This window comes from Nymphalis io, chromosome 16 (genome assembly GCF_905147045.1).
Source record: "Nymphalis io chromosome 16, ilAglIoxx1.1, whole genome shotgun sequence".
Lineage (NCBI taxonomy): Eukaryota > Metazoa > Arthropoda > Insecta > Lepidoptera > Nymphalidae > Nymphalis > Nymphalis io.
Genome location: NC_065903.1, coordinates 1,388,937 through 1,403,103, shown reverse-complemented (window position 1 = coordinate 1,403,103; position 14,167 = coordinate 1,388,937). Strand labels below are relative to the sequence as shown.

Genomic DNA, 14,167 nt, shown 5'->3' with positions numbered 1-14,167 from the left:
AATATTGGCAGAACAACTTCTGCCGGGTTAGTCTTTATCATAGTATATAAAATGCATAAACATGCATGTATGAGTTTAAAACTAAAAGATACCAATCACTAGAACAGTTGACGGGTATGTATACAAGCAGGACAACATCTGCTGGATTTTTATAGTATCATATGTAATAAGTGTAATAAATTGCGTGACACGTTTATGCCTATTATCAATTTGCACGAACATCTGGCTAGTCGGTCGAAACGCGCCAATTAAACGCTCGCGTTTCACTGTCAATTGACATCTCGTAATATGACGTTTTCCGTAATGTATGTTTTGTTATAGTCTTAAATATTATCAGTGCGTAGTAATTACCAATGACAAACATTAGACATAACAACTAAACCTATTTTATTAGCAAGTCCTTAAGATGTTATCCACGTTCGTTTATTTTCACAATTTATCCTACACAGCTTAAAGACAATAATTTAGACGGCACAGCTGTCATATTCTGTAAGAACTTACTTTGTAACTCTTTCGTGAAACATTGAAAATTATATCATTGCGTAACATTTCAATGTTATAATTATTATATTCAATGTCAAATGTCATTTTTTGACATTTGACATTCACGTTTGGTTCTGCGATGTGTCGACTTTGTTTTTTATAGAATTGATCTAGAGAACGCAAATAGTGTGATCATAAGCATCACATCATCTCTTACCTGTTAACTATTTACAATATGTTATAGTTGAGATATTTTGAAGTGGTTTATTATTAGGTACATAAATATGTCATACGTTTTTTTTAACGCTGCAAAAATGCGTCACGCGTTTCGCCCACGGGAACCATATTTCCTATGTTTACATATAATGCAATGACTTTGATTTTTTTTTTAATTAATAAAAATGTTTTGATGCAGATAAAGCAGTAATTTTATTTACTAACGTTTTTATTAATTAACAACGTGAGTGAAATAGCTCATAAGCTTCTACACAGTTATGGGAAAGTAAATTCGACTACCGTTGGTAAACTGGAACACAATAATACTAATTATTGCTGTTTGGCGGTTGAATAACTGATGATTGGGTTTTATCTCAGACGAGCAAGCATAAAGCCTTACCAACAAGTAAATGTCGTAAGTGTTTTTGTAAAATCTGTAACAAGTGTATACCGAATTTAGGGAAAGCTTAGACATGATATAGAATTTGCTTTGAGATAAATCCAATAGTTTGTGTCATAACGTGAGCGGTGAATACTATATCATGGTATGCCTTTGACAACGGCGATTGGGTTATCGCTCGAAATGTTTGCGATAACTTCATTTTGAGTGAAAGTTTAAGGAGTTTTTTTTTATGAATCTATTTATTGATGTATTGTGTTTATGATAAAACTGTTTATATAAATAATACGTTTGATTCTTTAAACGTTTTTTTTAATTTTATTTTTTTTTGTATGTTTGTTCTATCGGTGTTATGTAAAATCTCATAGTATAGTTTCAATGTTATAGAGAGAATACGTGTATCTTAAATTAAGATTGCGGATTAAAATTCGGCCATCAAGAAGCATTGAATTTTCATGCGCAAAATTTTTAATGAAAAATTCATTTTATATTCGTCGCTAAGGAAACCATGTATGGCTTATGATTCAACGTTGATGTGTAAGCATAAGCTCTATGCCTCCTCTTCAAGGAAAGAGGAGGAACGCTTAACAACGGCCCATGAGAAATTTGCCTGTAAGCGATAATACCTCTTTTAAATTACCATGTGACGCCGTGTGTTTTTATGTTCAAAAAAAGTTAATAATTACATATATAAATATAAGTCAGTCAGATAAACTAGTGAAATTAAACAACTAATATGATATCAGAGTACATATCACAACGTTACGTTTGTTTTTCTGTTTCGCAATTGTTTAAATATTTACTAACCATCACATCATCAGCGATTACGTTAGTACTGTGTAATACAGGCTACTAATGTAAGTCCCGTTTTAAAATGCACTATAATCACGCTTGAAGTACAACGGTTGAAGTACAAAGGTCCGTCAAATCCGCGTAATCCCACTTAAGTCGATGGTATTAACCTTGCTTTATTTGCAATTTTGTCCCCTTCAGCCCTGTCGGATAATACGGTTAAGTGCTTGTTATTTGTTAGGCATTGTTAGATCTGTTATTGTAAATTAGGGGTTTTATCATCATCAACATTATAATGTACGAACTTTTACGCTACATGAAAATATATATGATATATAGTAATAAAAAAAACACCACTTTCATGAAATGAATGAGCAATATATTTTTTTGATTTTGATTTGAATTCGATGATTCGAAAAATTAAAAGTTGATTGCGGCGCGATGTTCACAGATGAAACGAAATGGCGCTGTGGTTATATCTGGAACTAAAACAATTATTGGTTTAATTATATTTCCAAATATAATTAATAACGTGGCTCGGTTGTGTAGGAAAATATCGCAAATAAACCATGCGTCAGATAAAATAAATACTATAGAATTGTGTAATAAGCTCCAAGGGGTTATGTAATCTAATAAGGATTTTATGGGTAAAAATTAATTAAATTTTCTTCTAAAACAATTTTTTTTTTATATTTGTCTCGTAATAAATTATAAAAATTAGCAATATATAATAATTGCTCATTGTATTATAATTACTACAAAGATTACAACTTATGAAAATATAATATATGACAGAATCCACAATAAAAAAAAACCAAAGATAATCAACACATAATATATTCTTAACGACAAAGAGTATTGTTTTAGTGGTCACCACCGCCCAAAGACATTGGCGTTGTAAGAAATATTAATCTTGGAAACTAAGATGTTACGTTCCTTGTGACTGTAGTTACACCAGATCATTCACCCTTCAAACCGGATCACATCAATACTTAGTATTGCTGTTTGGTTGTAGAATACCCGGATACCCGGATACCAATCATCAGCTGAGTGGGTAGTATCCGGGTAGCTAGACAGGCTTACACAAAGCCCTACATCCAATTCGCAGTAATCTCAATCCGATTTAAATAATATATGTTAAATAGTCCGCACTTTCCCGCTACGACTCTAATATTGCCTTAAAATATTATGTAGTAAAGTTTCGAAGCATCAATGATCAAATATAAAAGTACATATAAAACTTTTATTCTATAAAATCTCAAATTATTAAATGAATACGATTGCTGCAGCTGACGTACGTTAATATATAAATCATTACATAAGTTACGTGTCACTGTCTTGAGCGAAGTGTGGACTGGTATTTATATTTATTTCATTATATCAGTAGCTTAGGACGTTCTCCAGCTAAGTGGAGTGACGATATACTGAAAGTGGCTGGCAGCGGATGTAGATTGAGAGCTGAAGATCGAGCTCAGTGGCGTGCCATTGGAGAGACCTATGATAATGATGATATCAGGCGCAGATTTCTTCATGTAAAAAATGTTAATTTGTTCGTATTGTACACAAACATTACTAGTAAAAATTTGTGTTTATAATTTAAGTCTGTTTATTTTATTTTATTAGGATCTCCATCAAGGAATACACATGACAAGTTTAATATAATATGCGAGTTATAAATCATAGATTTTTTTGCTTCCTCAGTTACAGGAAATTACAGCATCCATCACATATAACTAAGTAACAGATAATATAAATAGTAAAATTAAAATTAAGAACTTAACAAAAAAGTCTTAATATGTTTATACAATATTCTTATGTTATTGTTATGTGTTTATATTTGTATTGTTTACGATGATTGTGTCTGTGAATGTTGAATATTATATGAGTTTTTGGTTATTTTAAAGACATATCCATAATCCAGTTGTAGCGACAATATCATGTAGACTCAAACAACTAAAGAAGAGAACACAGTACCACGCAATAGACGTGAGGAAACTTAAAGAACTTAACATCCAAGGTAAAGTGGCGAAAGAAATAAACGAGTGGGCAGCAGATGAGAAACCTGGGATAATGCGTACGGTGGAGGAAGAGTGGTGTTTAATGAAGAACAAAATATTAAACATCAATAAGACACACTTGAAAAGCGATTGGATTCCTAAGCAGAGTTGGATGACAGAAAAAATATATGATCTTATCGAAGAAAGGAGAATCTACAAGAATTCCGACAATAGCAAGTATACTGAGATTGATAAGAAAATTCGGCGTGAAGTTCGTTATGCTAGAGATGCTTGGTATCAGTGCAAGTGTGATTTTGTGGAGGACCTTTATGCTAAACATGATGCATTTAACCTGCATAAGGAAATAAAATCTTTGGTAGGACACAAAAAGACCACTCACCAACTTACGGATGAAAATAATATTCCCATATTAGATATATCAGGAAAAAAAACACCTATGGGAACAATACATTTCATCAATGTTTGCCGACGATTTTCTAAGCATAGCGGTAAATTGGGATCCAAATGAGGGATATCCTATCCTGAAAAATGAAGTCACAAACGCTCTTAAAAAAGCTAAAACGGGAAAATCAACCGGACCGGATAATGTTCTATAGAGGTACTCAAACTTATTGAAGACGAAAATATTGACTTCCTGGTTAAATTCTTTAACTTGGTATACGACTCTGGCCACTTACCCAAAGACTGGCTAACCTCAACTTTTATTAAGCTTCCTAAGAAGACCAACGCAAGAAGGTGCAAAGAGTTTCGAACGATTAGCCTTGTGAGCCAAGTATTGAAACTATTTCTGAATATCATCCACGAGCGAATAAGAGCTAAATGCGACGAACGCGAATGCGAGTTTGGTTTTCGAATAGGAGTGGGCACGAGAGAGGCTCTTTTTGCAATGCAGGTTCTCGTACAAAAATGCAGAGACATGCAACAAGACGTTTTCCTGTTTCATCGATTACGAAAAAGCCTTTGACAGAGTACTGCATGACCGTCTAATTGCAATATTACATGATATCGGCTTAGATGACAAAGATGTACGTATTATCCAGAATCTGTATTGTAACCAGAAGGCTACTGTACGAGTTGACAATGAGGAGACTGATGAGGTAGAAATAAAGAGAGGAGTCTGACAGGGCTGTATATTATCACCCACGCTATTTAATTTGTACTTGGAACAAATAATAGCAGAAGCAATTGAAGGCCAAGAATGTGGAGTCAAAATAAATGGCCGGTATATTAACAACATCAGATACGCTGAAGATACAGTCCTAATATCATCATCTCCTGAAGAGCTGCAATTAATTATGAGCCGTGTTAATGAGTGCAGTGAAAACGCTGGTCTGATAATGAACCTATCAAAAACGAAGATCATGGTGTTATCTAAACATAGCTTCGATGACATTGCTATCATTGTAGCAGGCCAAAAAATTGAGAGGGTGCGCAAGTACAAATATCTGGGGACATGGCTTAATGACACCTGGAGCTGTGAACAGGAGGTAAAGACTCGCATCGAAATAGCTCGAAGTGCCTTCTGCACGTTGAAAAAAGTACTCTGCAATCGCAGACTTAAGATCCCTGTGCGCATACGACTCCTACATTGTTACATCTGGCCTATACTTCTTTACGGATGCGAGGCGTGGACAATTAAAGAAGTCCTCAAAAAACGTATAGAAGCTTTCGAGATGTGGGCTTATAGACGTATGTTGGCCATTAGTTGGACTCAAAAGGTCTCGAACGTGGAAGTTCTGCGACGCGTCAACCAAAAACGGCAACTTTTGGAGACTGTCAAGAAGAGAAAAGTTGCATATCTCGGACACGTGCTTAGGCATGAAAGATATGAACTTTGGCAACTGATTATGATGGGAAAAGTTGCCGGAAGGAGAGCTGTTAGGCGCAGAAAAAAGTCTTGGCTGTGCAACATCCATGAATGGACGGGAATCGCGAGTGCTGCCGAATTCTTTCGCCTCGCGAAGAACAAGAAGGAGTATTTAAAGCTGACTGCCAACCTTCGCTAGTCGGAGTGGCACTCGAAGAAGAAGAAAGACATATATTTTCTATTTAATAATTAATGTTAAATATGCAGTTATGGTATAATTAAATAACACAAACAAACACACGTATTATGTTTTTCATATTGTTTGCAATCGATTACAAATAATTCTTTATCAGTCGGTCTGGGTGGGTGGGTAGGTTGGCCGAGGGGAGAGAGGTGAGCATTGGTATAACTAGATCATATTCAGCTAGTATTCCAAGCAACGTGAACGGACTTTCACCTGGAATCGATCACACTGTATCAGTCTGAGCTCCACTCAGAATGTCAGACCTATATGGTAAAATCAGTACCGAGATGGATCTCCGGATGCAAGGATAAAAATATGTTTTAGTTATTTTATATGGATTTATTTTTGACTGCAAAACAAATAAATATAACGTAAAAATTATTAGTACTAGCTGATGCCCGCGACTTCGTCCGCGCGAAAGTTTTATTGCGATATGTTGGAAAAATGCATTTTCGTGTTCTCCCTCGGACTCATTTTTTGATAAATTTATTCAATTTGCGTACACACTGTTACGGCTTTATTGTATGTGTGTAGGAGACGAATTTAAAATTATTTTTAATAAAGATTATTTTTTTCACTATTATCAGAATTTAATAAAACAAGCTGAGCTTCATCGTCTTGTTAAAGCCGCAAGATAATATGTGCAGTAAATTCGAAGGTTACCGCGGACAAACAGACAAATAGGCAGACAAAAATTAAAAAAATGATTTCTCGCAAATAGTTATATTAATTTAAAAGAGGAAGTTATTTTGAAATCACAGACGGAGATTTCAATTTTTATTGATTAGTATAGATTTATTTAAGCGCTTTTTCTATTGTTAAGATAGTAAAGATGTAAAATTTGGTTGATAATCTTTTATAAATGTATAAATGATAACTACAAATCTCATTAGTCAGATGATGAATGTAAAACTCGTACCACGTGTGCTTAATACATTAATCAAATCGTGACAAAGATTTACCGTCCTACTAATTCTTGTGACGTAAATAACACCATATATCTTCCAAGTTCTTCCTCTTGCTATCCTTTTAAATTAATATAACATACAGATTAGTGATACAAAATGATTAACGAAATCCTCAAACTTACAATACGCAGACATTTTACTGGTGGTAGGGCTTTGTGCAAGCTCGTTTGAGTAGGTACCACCCACTCATCAGATATTCTATCGCAAAACAGCAGTACTTGGTATTGTTGTGTTCCGGTTTTAGGGGGAGTGAGCCAATGTTATTACAGGCACAAGAGACATAACATCTTACTTCCCAAGGTTGGTGGCGCAGTGGTGATGTAAGCGTTGGTTAACATTTCTAACAATGCCAATGTCTATGGGCGTTGGTGACTACTTACCATCAGGTGGCCGCCAACCTATTCTATAAAAAAAAGGTGGATTAGCTTGTGTCCTTATCCAGTTCAAAGGATATCATCTTTTTCAAATTTAATTACGATTGGCTTAGTCATGACGACGTTGCTTTACTTTCTTCGGATGAAGTCAGCATGGGTAGCTAGTACATTAATATTTTAAGCCCATATGATCGTCCGCCTACCTATAATATAAAAAAAAACATACCTTATTTGTGTTTAATGTTCCTCAAAAAGTTTTGGAGTCAAAAGTGTAAAGCAGGCAGCAAGCTAGAAATAACAAAACAATATAAGTTTGAATGTTAATTTATTATTTATTTGGATCTCCAACAGTTTTATATAATATATATCCAACACATGCTTTACATTCATTTAATACTAAATATGTAATACCAAAACAGAAATGAAAAATATTTAAATAAAAATAAAAAAAATAGACAAAAACAAAAATTAGACAATAATTAAGTTTTTAAACTAAGAGATACATCAAGCTTTTTCATAAACGATGAGAGCCCGTCATGACTAACATCCAGTGTTACTGTGTTTGTACGTAATTGTTATATACTTGCGATATTGTTAGTATATATTTCTATTATTGGAAACTGAAATGCCTAATCTAAATAAATTGCACTATATAGTGTTGACAACAGATAATATGTTTGACGAGGCTTTACCGAAGAAAACAATATTAATGAAACTTATATATATTTAAATATCAAAATCAATCAGTCAGGCATCTTTACCGATTCATATTTTTATTAGAAAAAGATTTTTTAAAAAGAATATATTTAAATTTGAGGACGTACAAATGTTAAATGACAATTGAATGAAGACGAAATAACTCCGTTAAAAAGGTATGCTAATGAAGTCCTGCCCAAATTTCGTAGCAATTGTATAGATTTCAAAGATTAAAAAAAAATGCTCAGCAGTCTAAGATTGATTAGTTGTTACTTTAATAAAGGTGGAAGTATTTCGATGATAATATTCATTTTGTTTTAGAATACATTTAGTTATATAAATTAAATCAGATCAAAGAGATAGAAAGCGTATGAAGTATTTGGGTCGATTTAATAAATATGGACGACACGTCTTGATATACAATTTTAAACTAAAATTTATGACCAACTCAAAGAAGATATGAGTGGATGAAGGCTATCCACTTGTGTCTAGGTAGGAAAATGAAAAGTTTACTAGTTATTTTGCTTTTTACAATTTGTATTAACAAATTAAGTCACCCTTAATTTCACTTCTTTCAAAGGCATTTGATCTAGCTATTTATATATCATTTATGGTATAAATTAAGAAATGAAATGATCAATTCGTATGTAAGGAAGGATTAAAAAATGTTGTTTTTGATATGTATGTAGATTCCCTCTAAATCAGCTCAGTAATACCGGTGTCGAATGCTCAATTCGTGGTCTTGTTGAGTTCTTCAGCAATTGAACTTAGGAAGTTGCTGGCAGTATGTAAAGGCTACACAGACACATGACCTTCTTTGTAATGTAAGAAATTACGATGTACCTACATTTTTATGCATAAAATAAAGAGTATAAAAAGGGTCTCAAACGTTTTTCGAGATCAGTTTATCGTTACGCTGCCCGAAGGCAACTTAGTCGTGACATTCATAAGGTATAATCGCGATTTAATTAAGGACTAATAATTGTGAAAGAAAACCGTGTTATGATTGTATTGTGATTGATGTGTGAAGTAATTTAAAAATAAAATTGTGACAGTAAATTGGTGTTTTAAAATTATAATCGCCACTCTCGAAGAAATTATTTTACAGTAATGACTAACGAACTTTTGGTGTTTCGCTTTGGACCTTGTGTGTATTTTCTATTCCACATGGAAAAAAATGTAATGATTGCACTATATAGTCCAAGGTTGCAATTAATACTATTAAATCATATATATTTATTACAGAATCATTACTACCCCTCGAAACTAAGTAAAGAAGGTTTCCTAAATTTTGATGTGATTATTTTTTCAAGTTGAAGCTGTACATTGGCCAGCTTAAGTCCAATAAATGCCCTAAGCTACCCACATACTGTTATTGTATGTCCCGTACAATATATTTTTCTTTTGTAAAAGACTTGTGACTTTGTAACAAAATAATGGCGATGGTAACATCCAGTGGGCATTTAAAATATTTTTCACTAGCCATCTGTCCCGGTTTCGCACGGTTAGAATAAGTGTATACATGAAACATTTGTCGTAATACATGTCGTAAACCATAAATATATTGGTTTAATGTAGCGCTCGCCAGAGCTCCCAGACGGCATGCTTTTTTTCGACATTCAACGATAATCGTTATATTTCAACTAATTAACACAGAACATTAATAAATTATACACATAAACTTTCCTAATAAATTTCTTATTCCATTGGTGCAAGCTGTATGAAAATTGGATTAGTATTTTTCGAGTTTATCGCGGTTAGACAGACAGAAGGCGACGGGAGCCTTGTTTTATAGGATGTAATGATATTGCAAGAGCCTTCCTAGAAGACTCAACTCAAGGTCTATGCAATTCCTTTGAGGGCTTAAGATGAATTTCGTTATTTTGTAACATGAAACTGATTAGACTGCGCAAGAGAGATAATTTTTTATTCTTATGCTGGATAAATAACTTAACAAATTCAAGTTGATTAAGTTTAATCTTGTCAGTCCATCTTGTCACAGGGCGTCCTGCAGTACGTTTGCCTACGCGTGTTCTCCACTCTAACACGTATTGTTATTATTATGTGACATGTATGTATGTATATGTCCTGTGGCAAGATGGACCGATGATTTAAAAAAGATGGCAGGTTCGGGATGGATGCGGACTGCCAAAGATCGGGATGGTTGGCGTTATATGGAGGAGGCTTACGTCCAGCAGTGGACAGCAAATGGCTGAAAAAAAAGTATAATGTCTTTGTAGGTAGCATCTCATTACCTTTCTTTTATTCCAGCGCCAAATATCATTTTTTCCTATACATTTGACCATATATTCGAAGGCACCTTCGTAAATGATCTGCTTTACCTCTATCAACATCCCATTTAAAGCCATTAAAGACAATATTCATTTAACATTTAACATAAGAAATAAAACAAATAAAAAATGTCAAAGAGAACAATTAAATTATAAAATGCATGCTTATTGTTTAACCCTTAAATGAATTAAATGAGTCTAAATATTTTGTATTATTAAAAACAGTTGAAAAAAAATGTTTATAAAAATAATCAGATATTCACGTTATATGAGTTAAGCTGTGAACAGATCGCGTGATTCTTATTCAATCGTGGTTTCGAATCAGACAAGTACCACTCAGCGTTTATTTACAGCTTAATTTTGCCTTTAAAATTTATTTCGAAAGAAAACATCGTGACCCGCATTGGAACAGCGGTGTGTATATTTATATATAATTATTTGTTACTGGACTTTTAATTAAAAACATAATAATTATACATACTTATTATATTGAACGTCGATCCATTATATTAATTTACCTAGAATTAATAGTAGTAGTATGTATTATATGAATAAAATAAGTCTCTAGAGATTTATAAAATTAATTAATTGTCCGATAACATTAATAAAATTTAAATTCGAAATATAAATTCAAAAGACTTGGCGTATACTGTTATATGCATAAATAAGGATGTATAATAGAAGGTCAAGTGCAGAGAAATTGTAAATATAAAAAAAATATATATTTATAATCTGTCCAATTATACACGGCCTTCATTTTCCCGCTCCTATTCTTGCGACCGTTTTCACAGCCCTATTAAAGTCAGTTGTCAATTGAACCTGGATAGGAGAGGTTGTGTCGCTGGACGCATTTTCCCTCCAAAACTTCGCGGAATAAATCTATACTAATATTATAAAGCTGAAGGGTTTGTTTCGTTGAAAGCGGTAATATAAAATATTTAGTTTAAGCAAGTATAAATCGATGTGTATAAATCTTAAATGTTTTTGTGTCAAAGTTAAATAATTTTTGTTTGCTAAGTGATGATGATTTTGAAAATGGTTGAAGCGGACAATGAAAACAACATTGAAGGTATGACAATTAGAATTAATTATGTTCTTAGATTTCTGCTAATACTTCACAGGAAGTTATTTTGATGAACCTTTAGATGTAATTAAAATTATAATCTTGCAACGATTATAGGTAGAATTAAAAGACACCATGAGGCCATTTTAAACTGCTTGTAAAGAAATGACATCCTTTTAATCTATTTATCTTTGCAAAATCTAACTTCAACTTCCTAATTTTTTTTACTAATCAATAAAAAATAGGCTTTTATTTTTAAAGAAATAAAACTTATTTTACAATTAATTTCTATAAATACCAAGTTATGTATGTATATAATATTGATGAATTATACAATAGTATGTAAGTGCGTGGATTTTACATATAAATAGTATTAATATTATGTCATAGATCAATGATGCCTTATGCCTCTTAATTTGTTTCTGTAGAAATATTTTTCCTCTACCCTTAGCTTGTTTGGTGTAAATTGCTTTTTAACTGCTTAACCCATCATCATGTTATTTAGTATAAAGGGTATAGGATACCTAACATCTTCCCCCGCCCTTTTACACGTAGGTGGTGGTAGGTGGTTTGTGCAAGCTCGTCTAGGTAGGTTTCACCCACTCATCAGATATTCTACCACAAAACAGCAGTACTTGGTATTGTTGTATTCCGGTTTGAAGGGTAAGCGAGCCGGTGTAATTACAGGTACAAGAGACATAACGTCGTAGTTCCCACGGTTGGTGGCGCATTGGCGATGTAAGCGATGGTTAACATATCTTACAATGCCAATGTCTATGGACGTTTGTGTCCACTTACCATCAGATGGGGCCCATATGCTCGTCCGCCTACCTATTCTATAAAAAAGGTAGATTAGATTGTGTCCTTATCCAGTTCAAAGGATATCTTCTTTTTCAAATTTAATTACAATTGTTTTAGTCATGACGACGTTGCTTTACTTTCTTTGGATGAAGTCAGCACGGGTAGCTAGTACATTAATATTTTAGCAGATCGTAAAATCTAAAATAATGTAAAATCACAAACAAAATACTTGCGTAATGTATGCGTTATGTATTCAGTTGACGTATTTTGTTACATTTCATGTATTTCCGCAACGCAGCGTGTGTTAATAATGCAGCCTAGTATACAAGCGAACCAAACTTTGTTTCCGTTGTCATGAAAACATATAACTAAGTTATTTGGAAAGTCACATACATAATGTTTGTTATATATCAATATATAACTTTCTCGTTAGACTAGTGGATAGTGGTAAAGGGTGCCGATGGGGTCTTGAATTCAAATTCCGTTAGGAATTTCGCAATAAATTTCGAAGGTTTGGCAGTTGGCACTGTCTTATCTCTCGTGCCTTGGAAAGCGCGTTAATTCCTGATCTGTTTCCGGTCGTGTCTGTTTTAGTTTTCCATCCTTAATAAGCTAATGCTATAAATGCGAAAGTATGTTTCTTTATTTGTTTGTTAGGCTTTTATGTTTTAAATACTCATCCAGTCATTGTAAAATTCTGCATACACGTTAAAGTACAGAGAAGGACACAGGTTACCTTGCTCCTGTCTTTTCATTCAAATGCGGTTGTTGAATTTATAGTGCAGTACAATAAAGTATATGAAATTTACAGTTACGTTAGCGAACTTAATTTAGTTCGTAAACATAGGACCTTATTATTCTTAAGTTACGTAGATTGGAGAACGCGAGAAGATTAGTCCGAGCGGTCAAAATATGACATCTTTTTTATTTCGATGGTAAACAGAATAATTGGAACTTTATTATCTATACAGACAATGTTGGCCTCAACAAACACGGCGTTAGACTGCTAATTAAAATTACGCCCTTTAAAATAAAAAATTGCTACGTAAAAAAAAAAAATTAATGCCTAACTAAATGTATATAACATTAATTAAAAAAGGGCAACATTTAAATGTTGTTAAAGAAAATGCTAATCCTCAAAGTCGAGTTTACTCATATGGACGAGCCAGTCCTGCTTCCAGACATCGTTAGTATAGTTGTAAGGGTTATTGTATTCTTCATTAAAAATAAAAGATATACATAAATAAAGTAGGTTTTTACAACCACTTTTTGGAAACTTTATTACGCAAGATAAATTCATTTTAAAGTTATATCGGCTTGGAATGTTCATGAAAGGCAGTTATTACTTTTTTGCATCAATCACATACATGTAATATTCTGCTTTATTTTGGTATTCGCATTGAATACTTTTTGCGCATGTGTGCGTGTCGGTCTGTGATTCGGACACATCCATTCAAAACTATATTTGCGGCTGTCACATCACATCTTTGAAGCTAAAAGCTCTTTCCACGGTGGGTCGGTGCTGGCTGGCCCGCGTCCGACCGTTATATCCCGCACCAAGAGGCCGGCGCGGCCTCTTGATGCGTGGACTTAGATATCTACAGTCAAAATCGAAAAAAAATAATAAAAAAATAGTTTTGTATTACTTACAATTTTCAGTAATTATTGTATGTATTACTTACATTGTCAGTACTATCTTTACGAATAGCTATCGCTTAACTTGTTTACATGTACATATTAAATATCTTTAATCCACCACTTTCATAATCCAATGTTATATTTAATCCAAGTTTCAATCTAAGCGGAAAAAACAATGAACTGTTCGCGCTCCATACATGGAAGACCTCCGTATATTCGGAAGGTCGGATTAAACCTGACTACCCTCATCAAATAAAATACAAAACATAAACCCCTTTTAGCAGCTAATTTGTTGAAAAAAAATAAGTGTCAATATATTTTTTGCAGAGAGCTAAAATACAAAATTATCAATTTTTAAATAAAGATAATACTAGAC

The 14,167-nt window shown here is 33.3% G+C and overlaps 1 protein-coding gene across 3 annotated transcripts in view; it reads left to right on the top strand.

The window, feature by feature from the left end:
- Positions 1-14,167, top strand: part of LOC126774451 (adenylate cyclase type 2-like) — a 206,833-nt gene that overhangs the window by 39,878 nt on the left and 152,788 nt on the right. Inside the window, exon 1 of one of the 3 annotated variants that reach the window (XM_050495999.1) lies at positions 11,326-11,358. The exons of the other annotated variants lie outside the window; for them this stretch is intronic. The gene's annotated coding sequence lies outside the window, so the exon portion shown is untranslated. Of the gene's footprint in view, positions 1-11,325; positions 11,359-14,167 lie in introns of those variants that run through there. 3 annotated transcript variants of the gene reach the window in all.